Source organism: Camarhynchus parvulus, chromosome 2 (assembly GCF_901933205.1).
Source record: "Camarhynchus parvulus chromosome 2, STF_HiC, whole genome shotgun sequence".
Lineage (NCBI taxonomy): Eukaryota > Metazoa > Chordata > Aves > Passeriformes > Thraupidae > Camarhynchus > Camarhynchus parvulus.
Window position 1 is genome coordinate 63,358,532 of NC_044572.1, and position 18,140 is coordinate 63,376,671.

The 18,140-nt window shown below is 43.7% G+C and overlaps 1 protein-coding gene across 13 annotated transcripts in view; it reads right to left on the minus strand.

Moving 5' to 3' along the window:
* Positions 1–18,140, minus strand: part of ATXN1 (ataxin 1) — a 224,483-nt gene that overhangs the window by 31,854 nt on the left and 174,489 nt on the right. The gene's annotated exons all lie outside the window — the stretch shown is intronic.

Consider the following 18,140-nt stretch of genomic DNA (forward strand, 5'->3'; position numbering starts at 1 on the left):
TTATTATTTCTTTTTTTAACAGCCCTAAGCAAAACTCTTAGGAATTTTTCTAGAGGAGTTTGTTAGGAGTTGGGTAGATTCATATGATAAAAATGCAGTTGTCCTCAAAACTCATATAAACAAATCTATAAAAGTAAATAGTAGCCCTTAGAAGTATAAACACTCAACTTTAATTTTTACATAGTTTCCTTATCTAGCAATTATTTTTTTTTCCTTAGTAGATACCTTTGCCAGCACCAAAACACAATGTTTTTTAATACAGATCCAGTCACTGGGTATTTCTGTGCACAAAACTGTTGACCGAGTGACTTTAGCTCATTTGAGTAGCAATCAAAGCCACTGTTTCTCTAGGTATGGACCTGAAATTCCAGTCTAGTGCCTATTAATGTGAAACCAGTCTGCTTAAAGTCCAGTCACTGAGAACATTAAGTAACTTTGTTGGGAAGGCAGGCTTACATTCTCTGATGAACTGGACCACTGAGACTCCAGACGTGGTGGCTGCTGTGCCAAGCCACAGCTATCTGATGGGGGGGATGGAGAGGGGCAAAAATAGCATTTAAATGGGCAGAGACTGTGAATCCAGTGCTTTGCAGTGAGTTCACTCCAATGAACTTGTCAACCAATCTCTGGGCAGCCAAGCAGCTTAATCCAAGCAGCAGCACAACTAAGGTACACTGTGCATTACTACAGCAACAAAGTGACAGACCTATTTCCTGGGAAGCCAGAGAGGTTGTGACTGGTGCATGCTGTAAACTTGCTAGAAAGATTACATTTTGGTTTTTGATGGGGTTTTTTTGTTTGTGCGGTTTTCTTTGTTTGATTGGGTTTTTTGGTCATTCTTGTTGGGTTTTTTTAAGTGAATAAACATAGACAACAAATACTTTCCTTAACTACATCATATGATGCAGTACTGCAGATTGGGTTTTCAGAGAAAACCAACCTTTCCAAAGAAAGGGCAGAACCGACCAAAAATGTTTACAGAACCTTGGTATCTCTAGGGGATAATTTTTGCTTTATTTTCTGGTATTTGCTATTGATTTTTATCTTCTCACACATGTGTCCGTTTTTCTTTCATTTAATCCCTGCACTTGAAATAATTTCTCCTGGGAAGGAATGACTCAGTGGTCAGTTAGATTGTGGACTCTCAAATCCTGTTTCCAACTCTTCATGTGCTGACAGGGCAACAACATGTATACATATCTTTAAATCACAAGAAATCTATTCCAAATTTTAATGGCTTAACCTCATTGTGCCCCAGCATAGTAAGAAATCTTTTTATAACTTTCACTTCACAGATGGGAACAAATACTTTGAGTTCTTCAGGGGATGCTGCAAACTGGCACTGGCAGCAGGCTGCATTAAAAGGTCACACTGAAAACTGTTGTGTTGAGGAAAAGGCATGGATCCTCTTTGAAACACCAGCTGAGGGGATAGGAAGGAGTTGGGGTGTGGACAGCTGGAAGCTGCTTCCATTTCAGTCATTACCCTTATCACTATTCTGTTTAATGTTCTTGTAAGCTTTTCAGTACTCTGGCATGACCCATCCAGAAAAAAAAAAACAACAAAAAAAAACCACTACCAAACCACAAAAAACACACCTTCATGCAAAGTAACAGAGTTCATTTTCATCCATCATCAAAAGTCATCTTTTAAAGGAAGTGTTCCCTTGCACATCATTCTGTGTCACTATTCAACTGACTTTAACAGGAAAACGAGGTATTTTAAACCCCTAAAACTGAAAAATAATTTCTGATATTCTGTTTCCTCATAATAATGCTGGTGATGATGTCACTGAAAACTCACTCAGTAGAAAACTCTAGCAGTTTCTGATTGACTGAATACTTTCAGGGCAGTGCTGTCTTTCAGATTCAGTAACAACAGATTTTACTCCTGAACCTTGTCCCCTGATGTTTGTGAAATTACCCCAATTGCATGGGTTATCTCTCCTGTCCTGGCAAATCATTCCAGCTTTAGTTTGTTTTAACACTGTTTTTCTTTCATCTCCCACTTCAGGTTCACTGTCCTTATGTCACCCCAAAGAGCAACCAAAGGATGAAGAGGGATTCTTGGGGAGAACAGAGATAAAACAGGAGGATAAAGGCAAGAAACTATTTGTCTGCAATCCTGTTAGTGGGGAGAATGCTTTACAAGGCTACCTGGTGGGGAACATGCCTTGCCTATAGCAAAAAAGCCTCCATGTAGCTGCTTTGTAAAATTCCAAAGTATAAAACACATCTTTGAAGCCAAATTAATGATCCACAGCACGTTAGAAATTCTTCTGACACTTCCGTAGACATAACGTTCTTTCACCCTTTTGACTTTCAGCAGAGCCTCAGGAACAGACCTGCTCAGATTGATAAAACTCTGAAATAGAAAACACCAGCAGGGATTGCCACAATGGAAAACACAATGAGGAATACAGGGCATATATTTGTGTCCACAGCTATCCTTTCAAAGTTACTCCAGGCTGAACATTTTGGGATATAAAGGATGTATTCTGTGCACATTCTAATGGGCACAGGAGTTAAGAATGGGAATGACAAAGAATGTAATTCTCTTAATCTGGTTTCTTAATTCTTTCTCTTGGGTTTACCTGGTTAGTTTCCCTTTTTTTTAGCAGTAAAGTTTTCATTAGTATAATTCAGTCTGTGGAAAACTAAAAGATGATATGCATTTATAGATTGCTAAACACTATCATCAAAACGTTCTGCAAGGCCCAGACTCTTGCCTTAAAACAATGGAATTTCTGTAGGTCAAATTTTGTCCCTCCCACTAAAACAACATTAAGGAAAAAACAAACAAACCAAACCAAACCAAACAAACAAAAAGCCTAAGAGAGCCTGTTTAGGGACCTGAGAGTTCCCAGCCCTTCAGCAGAAGCCCCTAATTATAAGTGAAAGCTTGAGTCACCCAGGAAATTTATAGAAAATTTCCACTCCTTCAGCCTGTTGCCTCCCCTCCACTGGCCATGTCTTTCCCTTTGTGCACCTCTGCAAGGACCAGGGTGTCACTGATGGCACTGCCAAAAGGATCACCATAAATTCCTGTGTAAAATTCTCCAAAACTCTATGCATTAGAGGGTGGAGTGTATCAAGCAACTTCCTCTCAGTTTCTTCACATCTTTCCTGGCCCAGTATCTTAAATAGACAGAGCTCCAAATATTGCTGTCTTGTAGGAAGAAGCTGGCTGCATATCCTGCTCTCCCCTTTTCTATCTAGCCCCTTACAAGTGCTCTGATCCCATCAGGTGGTGAATCAGATCCAGGGGGCATGTATGAGGCTCCTTCCTAACTGATGTGCTTCAGAGAGAAATGGCTTTCCAGTTTACAACTGCTGCTAAGGTCAGCCCAGGTTAAACACATGGGACATTGCTTCCCTTCTTTTCTGCAAGGTCAGCCCACCCTTGTTTCTCTAGAGGCTCTAGACTGCTCTGCAAAAAGGGAATCCATGAAGGATCATGTATGTGAAACCTGCATCTGAGAGCATCTGAGACCCAAGGATACTATGAGGCCCAAAGGCCACTGAAGGAGGACATGCAAACTGCTTAGATGTACTAAGGATTGCTTTCATTGCCTCTTAATATCAGGCAAAGTTTGGTTCATGTTGTCTCATGTGATGCAGACCAGGACAGCCTTTGTGCCCTTGAGTTACTTGGTTGGTGACTGAGGATCTGATCATTTTAAAACAATAGCCCTGGAACTTTAATTAAAATCCATATCTAGCCTGTAAAATGAGAGTGACTGCAACAGTGGCTTCAGACTTGCAGATCAGGCATCTGTGCAACAAAATATATTTATCAGTGCAGCACCTTGCAGGGGAGTGCTGTACATACCACAGGACAAATGCTGACCTCAGTTGCTAGGAGACTTTTCATTTACCTTACCACAAATGCCAGATTTAGACTAAAACAGGTAACAATCTCAGCTCCTTGATCTGCCCTCCTTCTTGGGCTGCACACATCCAGTGAGAGGACTTGCCATGTCTGCATGTCTGGATAACTTCCCCTTGGTAGCCCCTTTTGGCCTAATAACAACCATCCCCTCTCTCCTCAACACATGCTGGGGTCTGCAGAAAGCAGTAAAGCATTACTGCAGCGCTCTGTGACCCTGAACAACCTCAACAGGTGTCTTGCTCTTGTGGAAAACACATGTTGCTCTGCCACTATTAATACACCAGGAGTGTGAATGGCATATGCACGTTTGTTTGCGTGGGGAGCATAAATTACAGAGATCCCAGGTTTGCAGTCATCACCTTTTGAAGCTACAGAGCTGTTTCTGGGGACAGCTGAGGTGCAGGGCCACAGGCACTCGGGATAAGGGAGGAGTGAAGCCCTAGGGGTCAGGCAGTCATGGGGAGTGTTCAAGAACAGACCCAGCACACTGTGCAGCTGAAGGTCTCAATGCTCTGATGACCAAGAGGGTTCACAGATCAAGAAAGAAAATGAATGAATTGTGCTGCCTCCAGACTGCCTGGCTGAAGTCGTCCCTCTGTCGATCGCCTTCCCCATCACCACACGGACAAAATGCTCACTCCCCTCACTATTCAGTACAAGGCAGGAACTGTTTATTGTTTCAGATTTAAGAATTCTATTTAATTTCATTTTAAGAATTGCTATAGCAAGTCAAATTGATTTCCTGGGAACTGAGATGAAGAGAAGTACTGTCAAGCACCCCTCTACTCATCATTGAGTGATGAGTGGAACAGGCATATCTTGCAGAGCCAACTGCTGTGGGGTGACATGTCCCAGCAACTGTATTTTTCCTCTGGATAGTTCTGGATCCACACACAGCAGAAAAATAAAGCCTACTTCTGTAGCAAGAAAAAAGCAGCACAGATTATGAACCCATGGACAGAAATCAGGTTCATGCACAAGGCACAAAACCTTTCATCTTTTAATCTGATCACAGCTGCCACTTCCAAGCCATACCAAGTGGGAAAAGGGGAGAGTTGATGGATGTAAAATGCTCTATGCTCATTTATCTCAGGGCTTCCCAGTTTTATGTAGAGATAGAAGAAACTATGCTCCTGGAACCTTTTCCTCATGGCTGGAAGATCTCTAGAAGGTAAAAAAGTCTTGTCTAAGCAGTGCAGAATGCAAATGGAAAACACAAGGCAAGTAGCACTATTTTTTCCCCTTGAATTCACATAGCTGTGCCACAAACCCATCCCTGCTCTAAATTACTGATGCAAAAGAGAGATAACCAGACAACATATATATGCACCCCACACACCAAGTGTACGGGGACTAGAGAAAGCCTGCATTCTCTAAATTCATGGAGAAAACAATGATAAAGCAAATGAAATTTTTTTTAAAAATCCCACTGCTGACAGCTAAAGGGAGAGAAGACTGGCTTTTTATTGCCCCAGAGGGGTCATGCCTGTGCATGATGGAACTATGGCCATTAGTAACAGAGAATAGATGTAGGAAGTGTTACCACCCATGACATCCTTTGCAGCCGCTGGGGAGTCCAGACCTCACACACAGATAACATTTTTTTCCTGCAAAGTGCATTGGTGAAGAAAGCATTCCCACACCCCTGCTCACTGTTACCCCTCCCTTTGCAAAGGGATAGTTCATAGTGCTTCAAGAAAACAAGACAAGAATCAGCCTTGACCATAACCTCCCACCAATGGGGCGGTGCAAATACTATTGGTCCTCGTGCAAGGAGTCAGTGAAATTAGGTCTTTGTGCAGCCAGCTGGTCCTTGGCTGATGAAAGCGCCTTCACACTCTCAGGGCAGTACTATACATCCCACCTCACCTTTTGTGTCCCCTAGCCAGGTCCCTTCCCCTTGGGCTCACACTGCTGATGATGGTCAGTGAGTAATCTAAAGCTCACTGCACCTGAAGTCTATGCAGAAAATCAGGGAAAACCTCTGCTATCTTCTACTGCACCAGACTTCTTCCAGATTTGCCTCCCTCTCACCTGTTTCCTATGCAAAACTCACCTCCCAAAGCCCAGCAGACAGCAAATCTATGGATGTACCTACCCATCCCGCTGCATGGAGCTGCAATTGCCTAATGCTGTCCCTCTCACTGTGGCTGTACAGGCCAAGGAGGGCCTGGGAGGGCACAGCTCAAGCTCCTCCTCACCTGAGGTGGCATTAAAACAATTTTTTATGTTCTAAAGCACAGATAACGATCAAGCAAAACCAAAAGGGAATTCAACTTTTACAGGTCTTTGGAAAAATAACTATTAGAGCAAACAGGGCAGGAACTTGATGTTGTTGGAGCAGGGCTCCTTGCTTCTCTACCAACAGGCAGCATGCCCTGCCTGCCCTGCCTTCTCAGCCTGGTGCACAGAGGCAGTGTGATCTACAAGCCCCAGAGTCACCATTTGACTCTGTGTGGCATCCAGCAGCATGCTGATTCACAACCATAGCTGTACCTGCTTCCCACGAGAAGATCCAGAGTGTAATTTGCAGGGACAGCACGGGTCTTGGGACAGCTGCACTGCATTGCTTCCCTGCTCCATTTTCCTGATGCCTTCTGCCTGTTGGCCTCTTTTCTGAGCCACCTTTCAGCAAGGGCAATGAAACAAAGCAGAGAATCTAGAAACACCTGGACCCGGATATGGCCTTTAAGTGCACATTAGTGGCATTGCAATGGAAAGAGGCAACAGCTGTGTCTTTCTCACCATTCAGCTTGCTACAGCTTACTCCCTGCTTTCACACAATTGATTAGTTTGAAAGAAAAGTTTATCACAAAAGCACTCATTTAATTCAACTATCCACAGAGGCCTCTGAAAACATGCATCACAGGTCCCATTTTCAGACTCATAATGATCAGCTGAGTCCCCTGCAGCCTCAATTCCCTTATTTAAAATGCACCTGTGGATCCCAGTACAGTATTATAGAGCCGACAAAGCAGCAATTAAAGAAAAATATTTTTAAAAGGTAGGAATGGTGAGGGAATAATCAGAGGTACAATTGTCAGAGCCTTGTGTTAACTAAGGACACCAGAGAAGTATGGCTGATCCAGCCTCCTCACCACTTAATGTGAATAAACAGCTTACGAGTGGGAGAGGCTGAAAGGGGAGCAGCCTCCTTCCCTGTCACGGGAGAGGGAATGTGATGATCACCAAGTACCAAAAAAGCTCTTATTTGTGAAAGCCATGAAGGGAAGAAGCCTGCTGCTCCTCCCCACAGCTTCCAAGCGGCGATCGTGAGCTCCCGGAGCGCAGTGTCGCTCATCGCACCATCACATGGCAAGTCTCACGCCATCTTCTCAACACAGAAACACAACTGAGTTAAAACAAACCTCTGACATGCCTCTGTTTCTAATGTACAATCAGAGTTCTTGTACTCCTGTTTTCATAAAAGCAGCCTTGAACCTAAATCAGTGCCCCCAGCCTTTTCCAGAGCCACACGGACAGGCCTTCATACGCTCAGAAAACACAACACAAATCTCCACACCACCGCAGAGCAGCTCCTCTCCCACAGCGGGCGTGGATGCACAGTGAAGTCTGAGGTCTCCTGGCACAGAGCTCCCCTCTGGCCACTGGCCAGCCATGTGCTGTCTGCGAGCAAGGGGTCAATAGCCTGGGATGTACAGCAAACCCCTGGAAGGAAGGGCTGACTGACCATACCCTTTACGCCACTCGCCTAATGGCTGGTGTCACTTAAATTAAAACACTGACCATTAAGTTTGGTCCCTGGCAGGCTGCAGAGAGGCAAGGAAGAATTTTTCAGTTAGCTGAGAAGCAAAATAAACAGCACAGTCTTGACCTCACGCTCCTCTTGCCAATAAAGCCTAACCATGGAGCAGAAAGGACAAAACACAAGCACAGAAGAAATATGATGGAGTGTAACATTTTCCCTCCAGCATTCAAGGGGCTGGCTTTTCCCCTACAGAAGTGCCACTGTCACCAAGCTCGCCATGGCACAAACACATGCACAGCCATGAATCTGCAATATAAAGGCCTGTACCTAACAACTACAGGAAAGGACCACACTGCTGTCCCTAGAGGTTTCCCTAAAAAGACAGTTTTACAAAGACTGGACACCAGAAAATGGCTTTGCCAGTTCAGCCGAACAATTTCTATTGCCCAGCTTTCACAATCAGCATTATTCTCAAAGAAGTGCCTTGGAGAAGCCTCCAAATGACTCCTGAAGGATAGTTTTAAGGTAAAGTTGCAATGCTTCTCATGAAAACAAAGTGAAATGAAACATATGACAATAGTACAAATACCTTACACTAAATGGATCCTAAACAGAAAAATCCAAGCTTTCCCAAGCAGTGTTCAAGATTGGACTGGGCCCTAGATCTGAAGACTTTAATAGCTTCCCTCTGCATTAGTGTGAGCATAGAGCTTCACGGTCACTCAGCTCAGCCCTCCCACCGTGTTACTGGCCTATGAGTACAGCCCTCCTTCAGGCCGGCATCAACCGCCCCAGCCTCTGTAAACAAACTTATTGCCTGGGTAGAAGTAAAACACTAGGGAAACGGGCCAGGAAATTATCCAATATGGTTCTGAATGATCATTTGAAGTGGCAGAAACCTCAGGAGTCCTATAATTACCACTGCTGGAAAACAATTCCCAGCTAACAAAGACATAGACCCACCCAAGTAGGAGAAGGTCTGCAAAGCTAAGGAAATAGGAGAAGCTATAGAAGAAAATACATTATTAAGGAAAAAGAAAAAAATCAAAGCAAGAACACCAAAGGGGGAAGAAATAAGTCTCCAGGATTAGCAGAGAGAAGTATAGATTTAAGAAAGATCCATTATGTGAGTACAGCTTTATAAAAGCTTACAACACTGCGACCTTTAAAAATAGCTTTATTCCTATTGCCACAGTACCACCACAACCTGCATCAAATAAAGTCACAATTCGTCAAGGAGCTGAACGCACTGCCTTTAATGGGATTTCATGGTGCTCAGTAACTTGCAGGATTAGGTCCCTACCACAAAGCACTAAATTGTCTAAGAAAACACACAAGAGGAAATGACAGTGAGACAACCCTGGAGAGTTACACTGTGCACAGTCTTTTACATATAACTTAACCCTTATCAGCTGTTACAATAACAGATACATTCAATATCCCAAGCTGGAATTCTTATGCTGGTGCAGGGTACTGAATGCTTTTGAAAAATGCACTGTCTTCCTTAGCTGTTACATGCTAGATTAGAGCAAACAACCCAGCTTTTTATTGTGTGCTTTGGGGTGGGGGAGCTACCCTTTTTTTTCAATGACTTATTGCTTGTGAAAGTCATTGATGGCAACAATTGGGTTACCTCCTATGCCAAATCATCCCTTATCAATCACCATCTTGCAAAGCCTGCATGTCCAAAGCACTGGTTACTCTGAATTGCTGTGGGGCAATATTGGTAAGGTTGTAGCTACATCCCTTGTTCCTTGGGCCATACTCACATTTAAATGTGTTGTTAAACCTGGGACTGTCAGCTTCTTGTGCTGACAGTGAGACAGGCTGTGGGATGACCACAGCAGGGCTCCCAAGGTGCTGCCTCTTCCACTGGCAAGACGAAAGCAGGGGGAATGGCATGGCCCATGCCCCCACAGCATCTCTGCATGGGGCTGCAGCCGTGAGGGGATGGCAGACACTGAGCTGTGCCAGGCAGCACTGCTGAGCAAACCCAGGATGGATAGTCACAAGGGACTCCATCCCTGAGTGAACAGCAGAGGCTCTGAAGATAAGCACCCATGGGCACTGACATTTGACATACCTAGAGGTTTCAGGAGCTTGTTTTGATGACTAAGGCAAAGTTCTACATAATTTTTTGTAAGCAAAGCACATTGGCACTCCAGGAGTAGGGATATGCCATCAAGAACATTCTTAGGCTCCCCTTCTTTTCAAGGGTCAGGTTAGAGAGGCAATTTACACAAAAGTAGCATCACACTTTTCTTTACTATAGTTTTCCATTATGTCTTCAGGGCACATGGTAACAATCACAGAGGAAGGGACTTATACTCTAAATATTCATCTGGAGAAACAGCTAAGTGTGCAATTTACACAAACCCAGGTGAAGAGATGCCAGCAGGTAGGGAAATGCCTATAAAGCCATCACTCTGTGATCGCTGCAAGAGGGGATGAGGCTCTGGGTGTAGGTATTGCTGATGGCAGAGGGTAAGGGTGACAGGAACAGCCCCTCAGCCTGGAAAAACAAAAACAAAAGAAAACAAAACAAAACAAAACAAAACAAAACAAAACCAACCAACCAACCAACCAAACAAACAAACAAACAAAAAACCACCCCCAAAAACAACAACAACTAAAAAAAAAGAGTTGCTTGCAATAGAAGAGACGGTCAATGGCAATAGAAGAAAAGACCCTGCAGGTTACTTCCTGCTGCTGAGTAGCCTGCCCATATTCAAGCAAAGCCTACAGCCTCATTAGTTAGGACTGTGAAGCTGAGTTTGAACTCACCAGCAGTAAGGTTGTGCAAAGCACATCAGCCTGGTAGCCTTCCCTCTGAGACTGTTTGTCAGGGCTCACAATCCCTGCTCAAGAGACATGAGATCAGAACTGAAAAGGATGCTTGTCAGGTTTAAACCTCCAGAGCGTGTGAGTGGGTGAACAAAGAAGGGGTGGGCATGTATGTAAAAATAAGAGACCACAAGACACCTGGTTTCTCAATACTGCTACTAGCCTATTCCTTCCAACACCATTAATAGCATGCCAGACTTCACAGAAACAAAAGCAAGCAGCCAAGCTCTTCCTCCCTCAAACAATAAAATAGAATAGTAAATCAGAGGCAAAGAGTGATTCAATTAGCCCAAGATCTTTTTTGATAAAGATTACTCAAATAAGCCACATACGGAAGCTCTCCACATTTACAACATTTCTGCACCATTATTTGTAATAACATGACACCTCACTTTCCAGAAGGTGCCACACTGGATACTAATAGCACACTTATTATTAGATTTTCTGCATGGTTACATAAGCCTGCAAAAGAGGAAAAATGTAAATGATTCAAGAAGATATTCTTCTTGTGGTTCTCATGAAGTCTTTAGTATCTGAAGATTGAAGACAATCCCTCCTGGCAAGAAACAATCAATTTTTATGCTTCATTAAAGGAGTTCTTTTAGTACTTTTAACAAAATGCTCAAAGGCAAGTCAAGCAAAGAATATTTTATTTTTTTTAATCTAAACATTCTGTGCTAAATTTTACTCTCAGATCTTCCAAACTCTTTTTTTTTAAATTAAAATGAAGCTGTGCATGCAAGTTCGTGTTTATTTATTCCTTGCCATCTAACTATGATCTGAGGACCTCCTACCCTGTCTAAACCCAAATGCACAAGTGGGCATGAATTTCAAAAAGGGACATAATAAGGACAAAAAGCAAGGGAGGTATGAACTACCTCTGGGAACACTGAAGCAAGAAGACTTTCACCATTATACAAGGTAATAAGTCAATGTCAGCCCCACCAGAACAACTTAATCATGTCAATACACTGGCAGTAGGTGCTCCAGAACCTGTCCACCTGCATGACCAACAGCACTTCTGCTCTGTTATTCAGGAATGCACAGATAATAGCAGTGATCTCTTAAGTGCATGATGACTTGTACAATCCCCAGGGGATCTTTTCCCTGAAATCAGCGTCATCCCCAAAGTCCATCTCTGCACCCACTGGATCTAAGCCTGCTTGTCTCCCTCTGGAAATACTGTCTAACACGACACGCACCCAAAGGAATGGTGGGCTAAGCCATGCTATTAACCAAATTTATCTGGTATGACTTTACAGGTCCTTCAGCAGTATCACAACACCACACACGGCATCCTACAATGCAGCACATGCAGGAAGGGTTTACTACACACTACAGCATCTGTCCTTACCTATCCATGAGCAGAATGCTAATTGAAGTGTCATGTTGTCTCATACTTCACCGCTGTGCAAATGGCACATAAATGCTGCTGTCACTGGTGCATAGGGTTTGCTCGCAGATAAGTGCAATAAATCTAACACAAGTTCACAGGGCTGCCTGACAAGTAGCTGTAAGCAGGAGTCACTGTTCTTCTCTGTTTAAACATAAATGGTCTCTAGTAAACTTAATTTTTGGAGGACTCAGCGCTGTTTCCTTAATGCATATGGAACAGTCCCCAGCCCAAGGCAAGCCTCTGGCAGGAGCAGGGAATGAGGTGGACATCACTGAGACAGCAGAAGGTTTTGCCACTGCACTGCCAGATCCAACACCTCTGTAGATGGTGAAGACAGCTCGACAGCTAGCTCACCTTGTTTCTGGCAAACATGGTACTCCCACAGCTCATATGCAAAGACATACAGTGCCTTCTGAGACACTCATTGAATTGCCCATGAGAGGGATATTTTAGGGTACTGTATTAGTGTACCTTCATCTACTGAAAAAACCCCAGGAATTAGGAGGAAAAAAATCAAGTACTGAGAAATTGCTACGCCTTTACAGACAAAGTAAACTGCAGCAAGGTATTTTAGATCCTGCATCCAGGTCATGGTACAGGAGGCCAAATTCAACCTGGTTTCTTTACCTAAACTACAGCTGGTAGTAGCCATGTTCAGTCTGTACACCTCTTGCTTATCAGAGTCATCTTAAAGATGTACACATCTGTAAGATGATTCTGATAAGCCAGCCAGGATGCCAATGGGTTCTTGTGCTTTAAGAAGCAACCGTTACATTCTGGAGAAGCAAAACCATGACCAGAACTCAGGGATTGTACCTTGTGATCTCTGTTTGCAAGAAACAAAATAATTTTGTGTACTGACGGTCCCCAAATCCCCGGATGGATTTTCATAACTCTGTGAACTCAACATTTTAACAAAGACCTTTTCTGTCCTGCAGTACCCCATGAAGAGCCTACAGGTAGCTCTAAACAAACATCAGAGTACATCTGCATCCCTGCTCAGTTCATTGCCAAAAATGTACTTTGTGTGACCATCTATTACTTAAGTTAGGCTTCTAAATCCATTTTTAGGAACCTGAAAAAATACTTGATTTTCAGATGTGCCAGGCAGCTGCATCTCCTTGTTACTCATAGAGAGAATGAAGTGGTTCAACACCTTTGAGTATTGGACCAGCTTTATTTTGGTCCCTAACTTCAATCACCCCTAGAACAGCAGAGTCAAGTGAGATTCGAATCCTTTTCAGCGTCACGCTTTTTATACAAGCAAGTGATAAAGCTGCCTGTATTAGTGAACACAAAACCAAGCAGCTACTTGGAGCCACTTGTACCAGCGACATCCCACATTTAAGTAATTCCATTCAAGTGTAAATGAGGTGCATTGCAATTTCAGGATTATTTACTACATTTGTTTAGTACAATCACTTTGCAGGATGCCTTAAAGCGCTTTATTTGCAGAGCTGCAAAAATTGCCCCTAGGAATATGGATACAAGGTGTCGCATTTTATTTCTTTGGAAACACTGAAAAGTCTGAATAGAAAAAAAAAAAAGCCATAGAAACACATGTTTGGAAACCTGGAAGAATGGTATAAAATTCTTTTGAAAATGCAGCTCTCAAACCAGAAGGAAAAATGCTTGCTTGTCCCTCATGCAGGTGGAAGCTACCTGTATTTATAGAGGTATAGAAAGCAAAACAAGATTAAAAAAAGAGAACTAATCTGTAATGTCTTGGCTAACTTAATATACCAAGATTGAATTCGTAAGCATATTATTATATTAATTATTTACAGTCTTGCCTTAAGAGGATGTAGATTTTTGTGTGTGTCTGCACATTCGGATTTTTTTTATACATTTATAACTGCTGATGTGAAGAGTTTTGTTCTTTGCCTCAGAAGAAATGATCTGTTCTGCCTTCATTTACACTGATCTAACTCTAAAATCCAACAGTTACATTGCTGTAAAATTACTATTATCAAGGGGAAGAACATTCTAAAATTATCCCTTCAGCAGAGAGCACGAAGCCTGAAACTCTCAGTGCTTTCAACACCATTTTATCGGGACTGTGATCTCGGCACGGCTGGTAATGCAGGCAGCCGAAGCCATGAAAGGGAGCTTTGTGCCCAGCTACACACCAGGCCATGTAAGACTTCCAGCTTTTTGACTGGCCAACGGGGATGTTGCTCTTAGTAACACAGCAAGATTGATTAGGTACAATAAAAAAGGGCGTTTGGAAAGACAGCAGTGAAATAAAGTTCCTTCTCTATGAAAGCTGCTACAGTGTGTGAAAGCAAAAATTTGCCGAGTAGTCAAAAAAAGGCAAAATGCTCAAATATTTCAGATGCTCAGCTAGGAAGCAGATTCAGAGATTTGTTTATAATGGGAGAAACCTCAGCCCTGTCTGATCCAGAACGAATGCCGCATGAAATCTCTGGTGAAGCACGCACAAACCTACAACTATATCTCCAGCATATCATCCCCTGAAGGAACACCCAACTACTCTCACTGTAATTGTGATGTTTGCCTTCAAGACCTTATTCTGACGTCTGCCAGTACTTTGCTCTCATGGGTCTAGGCTGGCCAGCAGAAAGAGATCTTCCCTGGAGGGTTGCCCTCCTTCAGAAGGCTCCAGCAGGCACATCCCAGACAGCATGCCAGGAAGCAGAAATGAATGAAGTGAACCAGCCTCCTCTCTGACGATCCATGTCCCATTTCTTACCCTTTGGGACTGTTTCAGGGGATCTAGGCTTAGAAAACAGCTTTTTCCTAGGAAGACAAGGGTAGAGGGGGGCAGTCCTGTTGGCCAGCTGAAAACCACAGAGGCAACTCCTTTACAGGGTGCTCCCAGGGCAGAAGGAACAGATTAGGACCAACATTTCTGTTGTATGCTGTATGAATCCTGCATACTCAACAACATTTAGTGGACTTTCCTATCACAGACTCCTGAACCAGGTGATATGAACCTGGATCCACAGACAACTGTAAAATTTACCCTGATGTATTGCACTGTAGTAAAAATTTCACAACAAATGTGCTAGTTGAAAAAGGCTCTAAACCTATCAGCTAATCTTTTCCCAAGATGATTAAGAATGAATAACCCAGCACTGAAGTTTTACTCATCTGTCAAAAAGTATGATTGCCCTAAGTATGGGCAGGTGATGAGCACTGTTCACCATAACTGGTACACAGTAGGGTTTCCTAACTCCAAACAAGTAGATGTCTCCCTGCTACCTCCACTCTGCTTCTCCATGCAAAGGCCAAGCATGGCACAGTCCTTCCTTGCTCCTGGCTCTTGCCAGCCTTTCAAACCATGCACGTAGGTGCCTGCTATGGGTAGCGAGCAGAAAGATGTGAGATGGTGATGATTCAGTGCTCAAAGTGCTCTTGTGGCTCACAGGATGGCTTTTAAATGACCTCCTTCCACATTTCACTGTTCCATGACATCTTCATGGAGTTCAAGTTAGATTTTGGGCTGGGTAACCCTCTTTCTCCCTTGGACTTTTGCCCTTCCTCTATAGTCCTCATCCACACGCCTGTTTCTTAGCATTTATATGGCTACCCATGAAGAGATACTGAAATTGTATACACAAAGAAATGCAGATTGGACCAGCTTTGCTGCAAATCCCTGCAGAGACAAGCCCAGATAGTCTCTCCCCATGCTGCAAAGTTTGCAGAGCTGCCTTAAATATCTCTTCTCTTCAGAACACAGATTGGCTCGTCGAGGTGGTATATACACATTACTCTGTATACTCTGTATGTGTGAACATATGTTTGATAGCTAGATCACTCTATTCCAATACATAAAACCTCGTATACACTTGTTCTTTTAAAATCTCGCTGCTGCTGACTTTCGTAGAGGTTCCCTCCAGGAATCTCACTCCTCTCTGCCCTGCTCGCCCCCGGGAAGGTTTTCTTCCAGCCATCAGCAGGACTTTCAGGCTGGCTCCAGAGCAGAGCAACAATGCTGCGAGCATCAGCCAGAGGGGGCTGCGAGAGTGTGTTGTGAGATGCAACAGCCTTGAGGAGCTGAGGCTGCCGACTGTGCTAGAGGCTTTTCTCGCTTGCGTAAACCATTTCTTGAAATAATAATGCCTAAAATAGTGCAGCAAGTCTTCAGGTTCCTTGCTTTTTTATGCATGCAGAATTAGGCAGGCAGGATTGGAGATGTACATCTGCATGCTGCCTGGCTATTAGGGTTGGATACCTGAGTCTAAGACTGTGCAAAAGCAGTCAGATCCTGGTGCCACCAAACTCACGGAGATGGTGCTGGGTGTTCGATCCCCAAGCAGTTTGTTAGCAGGGTCTCTGTGGTTTCTTACAGATAGATGCTAATGGTAAAGAAAGGGGCCAGACTTCTTGGGATAATGCACTTGATGATGATCAAAAATGTTTCCATGGAGCTTTACAGCAAAACAAAAATTGCTGCCCTTTATCTGATGTGCACACATTTCATACTTGCAATATGTCTAAAGTGATTTTATGACTAAATCCTGGGAAAAATGCAAAGAATGCTTGGCTAGAAGCATTCTTTTCCAGTAAAAACACAACATGGCTTATTAAATGCGGCACTTAGAGAAGGCTATTCAACACGAAGTGCATTTTTTTTTTAGCTCAAGACCGAAAACATGTGTTCAGATATACGTTTTCTTTGGCTTCAGGCACCAATTTGACTGACTACATTAGAGGGGTCTCCAAACCCTTTTAGTGTACACTAGCTTCAATACAAACGAAGCGCTATTCTATTAAACATGCCATGGTAGTGCAGCTGAAGGCAAGGTTAAAACCTCCTGACTTTTTCAGAGTATATTAAGCAGAAATAATGGAAGCAAAAAGCTCCATTAGGTACCTCGTTAAGATTTTTGTAGTTGCTGATCAGCAACCTTGTTATGGCAACACTTTTCAAAGTCACTGCAAGAAATGTTAATTGTGGCAATGGCGGGTGGGGACAGTGCACAATGAACTGCGGGAGCAGTACTATTAGTGTTACCGTGAGAACAGATTATGCCATTTCCATTCTATCTTTGAATTCGGGTGGGTGTAGGGTGATGTGACTCTGAGTGATGTCAGATTACCCAGCCTACATTTTTCTTGGAAAGAAGCTCCTTCCTCCACTTCTCTAGCAGGAGGGCTTGTAAATACTGCGCTTAGGAAATCGCAGCTTCATCAGACTCTGAAACGATCCCCAGGCTATCTGGAATTTTTTTAGCAGGAACACTGGAAGGTATACGCTGATTGAATACCCGGGAATACCAGAACATGCTCACTTGGGCTTGTAACATGGTAAGAACTGATAGCAAGGGGTAGTTTTCTGCACTAATCCCCAGAAAACAGGACTCTACTCTCCCCAGTGCGGGCTGAAATCCAGACGATCTCAACCACATTTGTAAGCGGGTCACAATGTCACTCCTCTTCTCTCCCACTAAAAAACTAATTGTAAAAGCTTTTGTCTCGAATCTGCAGCTAACAAACCAGCAACTCTGCACAAAGGGGAAGAGTGCAACTCAGTCCAACACGCCTGAAGGGTTCTTAACCTCCACAGCGTGTAACTACAACACATGCAACTGCGCGGAATACAGCCGGGCAGGAAATGCAATCAAACGCTGGTTTTTGCTTTGAAACAGATGTGGATTTGCACACCTGCGCTCCCCCTCCCTGGCCCAGTATCCCTGGAAGGCCGTGCAGCAGAGAATGTCCAGGGACACCCCGCCGTGCAGGGCTGCTCACCCGGCACAGGCGCTGACCCGCGCTGGGGCAGCGCGCAGACCTCTCCGGGCGGCTCCGCTAAACGCAGCAAGAGCGAGCAAATTTCCTCCCTCCCTGCTCCAACAAATGCACAGAGGCTGCAGGACAGGCGGCCAAACCATGAGGATTACTCAGTTTACATTCGAGCCCAAGATAAATTATTTTAAACTGCAGTCAGGGGTAAAACATGCTCCCTCCTTCTCAATCCTGAGGCGCGTTTCCCAATCACGTGCATAGGTCACGCTGGCGCTGGCTTTGTTCAGCCAGGTGATTTTTTGGTTTTTTTTTTTTTTTTCCTATCAGGGGCTGTGGACTGTGCTCCTGTGAGAGAATAGATTGGGACAGATTGCTTATTAGTCTTTTTTGTTGTGCTGCCAGAGATGCTGGTCTGGTTCAGCCTGTCACAATATACCTAAAGCTTGAGCTCTACTCACTTCGGGAGCACATATGAGGGTGGGCATGCTCCTTGCCCTCCCCCTGCTATACTGGAAAGCAGCTCCAGTAACTCTCAAACCAGAAAAAAACCCTAGAAACAGACCCAGAATCAAGCCCAGAATGAAACAG